This window comes from Bos javanicus, chromosome 11 (genome assembly GCF_032452875.1).
Source record: "Bos javanicus breed banteng chromosome 11, ARS-OSU_banteng_1.0, whole genome shotgun sequence".
NCBI lineage: Eukaryota > Metazoa > Chordata > Mammalia > Artiodactyla > Bovidae > Bos > Bos javanicus.
In genome coordinates, this window is record NC_083878.1 from 91,191,103 (window position 1) to 91,194,362 (window position 3,260).

At 47.8% G+C, this 3,260-nt stretch overlaps 1 non-coding gene across 1 annotated transcript; it reads left to right on the top strand.

The window, feature by feature from the left end:
- Positions 1–548: 548 nt before the first annotated feature.
- On the top strand, positions 549–621 carry TRNAG-ACC (transfer RNA glycine (anticodon ACC)). The gene has a single exon. It is a non-coding gene; the product is annotated as a tRNA-Gly (tRNA).
- The last annotated feature ends 2,639 nt before the right edge of the window (positions 622–3,260 follow it).

The following is a 3,260-nucleotide window of genomic DNA, read 5'->3' on the forward strand; positions in this document are numbered from 1 at the left end:
CCTGACTGAAGACCTGTGTGAGTGAATCCATGTGCAGAACCCGAGGATTCTTTCTGGTCTCCAGAGCATGCCGACAAGACTCAGGAGTAGGGTGGAAGGTATTTAAAGTCCCTGTTTGTGCTTTACAGCCCAGATTGGCAAGATTTTTACTTTCTCTCCTTCTGCCTCCCACTGCCTTGATTAACTGGTGTCATTGCTGTAAGAAAATACCATACACAAATGCACAAATGATTGCTGTTCTCTTAGAGATCCGTGCTGCATTTCAAAGAAAGTCTGCATACAGTTCATACAGCGATTTCATTTTCCTAATAGCTCGCTAGTCCTTCAGAAGCCAGGCAGAGTTTTGTGAGTGTGTGTACGTGTGTGTGGACACCCCTGTGGGCCAGGCCAAGTTCACTGGCGCCACTGTCACTATTCACCGAGGTGACGGATGCTAAAGTGTTGTCACTCTATTCAATCAGGAGCGGATGGGCTCAGGGCGGGGTTCCAGGGGGAACGGTTTCATGCGGAAGAGAATAGAATAGGGTTACCACTCTAAGACACAGACTTCCCTCATGGCTCAGATGGTAAAGTGTCTGCCTACCATGCAGGAGACCCAGGTTCGATCCCTGGGTGGGGAAGATCCTCTGGAGAAGGAAATGGCAACCCACTCCAGTACTCTTGCCTGGAAAACCCCATGGATGGAGGAGCCAGGTAGGCTACAGTCCATGGGGTTGCAAAGAGTCGGACACGACGCACCTCCCTGGAACAGGACCACCAGGCAAGTCATCCCAGGAGATGCGACTGGAGTAGTGTCCTGACCAAGGATGCGGCAGTAATCAGGGAACCAAGCAGCAGAGCAGCATCTCTAGAAAGAGAGCAGGTGTCAAAGTCGAGAGGTGTGCAACTTCATGGTGTGTGGGGGACACACAAGGAGTATGTGCCGTCCATCCGCAGTGGGGAGAGATGACAAAACGGGACGGGGCTGGACCACTGAGGGCTGCCTTCCTTGTTTGCTGAATACCTGCTAGTTGCCAGGCAGGGTTAGACAGCAAACAGAAGAGCCAGAGCTGGGGAAGCCTAGCCGCAGGCCGAGTGCTGGAAGGAAAGAGGACGTCAAGGATGGCTGTGAAGTTCTCACCTTGGTCTTTGTCAGAGAATGTCTCGTCTGACTCAGGGATGTGATGTGCAGTTAGACAGCATGGTGGCTTAAGCCAAGGTGCTGGCAGAGGAGTACAATGATCCATCCTGAGGGCACCGTGCCTACTTTTAAGGAGCTTTCAAGGTGCCAAACAAAAGAAATTACTTTATATAGCAAGGTGAGGTCAATGGGGGAGGTGATGGGGGCAGAAAATCTGCTGGGTTCTCAGGTTTCATTTCTGGAAGCATTCACAGTGCATCTCTGTCTAAAGAGCTGTGCTAGGTTATGTGACAGTTCCAACATCAGGAGGCCATCTCTGCCCTCCAGGAATTTACTGGGTCGGAGGAGACAGAGACAGAGAGAACTGTTTGCAGCTCTCGTCCAGGGATGTGTCACTTTGAGATATACAGAGATAGATGTGGACATGGATATCCATCAGCGTCTCTTGGGTTATTGACGTTTGGGGCTGCAGAGTTTTATTTTCAGGAGGTGTCCTGGGCACGCTGGCTGTTTTCCAGTGTGTCTGGCCTCCACCACTAGATACTAGTAGTCTCTTCTCACCCGCCAAGTGTGACAACCAAAAACACTTCCAGATACTGGCCAGTGCTCCCCGAGGACAAAGTCACCATGAGTTGCCAACCAGAGACACATGGTCCAGATCTGGGTGGATGTATGCATAGATTGACATAACCTGTATCCACCCAGGGGGTATATCCAGTCCGCCTTCCCTCAAAACCCAGGCGGAGAAGGCTGAGGGAGACAAACAGACCCCCACAAAGGCATGCTTCCTGTGCACCAGAGACTGGGTGATTGGTCACTTTAAAGTAATGAAAGCAGAGCAATTGGCAGTCAGCAAAAAGCCGTTCTCTCTCATTGGATTCCAGTCTAATTGTCATTGAGAAAACGAAGAGAACAGCGTAGGAAAAGGCAAGACACGTGGGGGAAGCAGACTGAGAGCAGGCGGGCGCTGATGACTCCGTAACTGGCAGTCAGCGCGCAGAATACGATCCATGCTGTTTCTCAAGTAAATCACAGGTGTCAGGAGTGTCCTTGAATATCTTCCATATTCAGACTCCAAAGCCAGAGTACACCAAGAATGAGAAATCTACGTTGGAATAAATCCGTGTTTATAATTATGAAATAATCTCTTGTCCCTAGGAAGAAAATGCTACTTTTTGATTTACCTTATCTAACACTAAAATGTCTTGAACTGCTTATCTAGAGAAAGGGTGCAGATGAACCTCCTTCCAGGGTAGGGATAGAGACACAGACATAGGGATGAATATGTAGACACGGAGCAGGGAAGGGGAGGGTGGGGTTAACTGGGAGCTAGGACTGTACATAGGAGTGTACACATGTACACTAGTATGTGTAAGTATAGTAGTGTGAAGCTAGTGGGAAGCCGCTGTATAACACAGGGAGCTCAGCTCAGTGCTCCGTGATGACCTAGATGGGTGGGATGGGGGTGTGAGGGAAGCTCAAGAGGGAGGGGGGATATTTATACACACAGTTGATTCACTTTGTTGTACAGCAGAAACTAACACAATCTTGTAAAGAATTATGCTCTGATAAAAATAAAATAGATATGTACATGATATCTATGTTAGAGCTCTTTCTAAAATAACTCTTTCAAAAGCCTTGGCTGTACCTTGCAGCTGGAAAGTTGGTGTCTCATAAGCACTTTAGAAAATAAACTATGCCAGGACACTAGACTCCACTTAATAGTAATAAGCGACCTGCATGATACGATTTGAATGAAACAGCGTAATCAAAAATGCCTTCCCCACCTGCCTTCCCAGCGGGGGAGGCATTTCCTTGGGTTAAGTCATTGTCTGCAGATGGTCCTGTAGAAATGTAAATATGATACTCAGAACAAGATAATGCATTAATCAACACATTATCACCAAGTTATTAATGAGGTAAGCCAATTAGGACACTCACTCACTCAACATTTATTGTAGGATTCCCATATGCCAACCACGGGCTAAATGCTGGGGACACAGAAGGGAAGCAGACAGGAGCTCTGAGGGAGGCTGCAGTTTATTGAGTCACACAGACTCCTGGTTCTATGAACTGCCATTGTGATATTTTATGCTTTCACTTAAATCATTAATTTTCCTCTAGTTCTGAGGCACCTCCA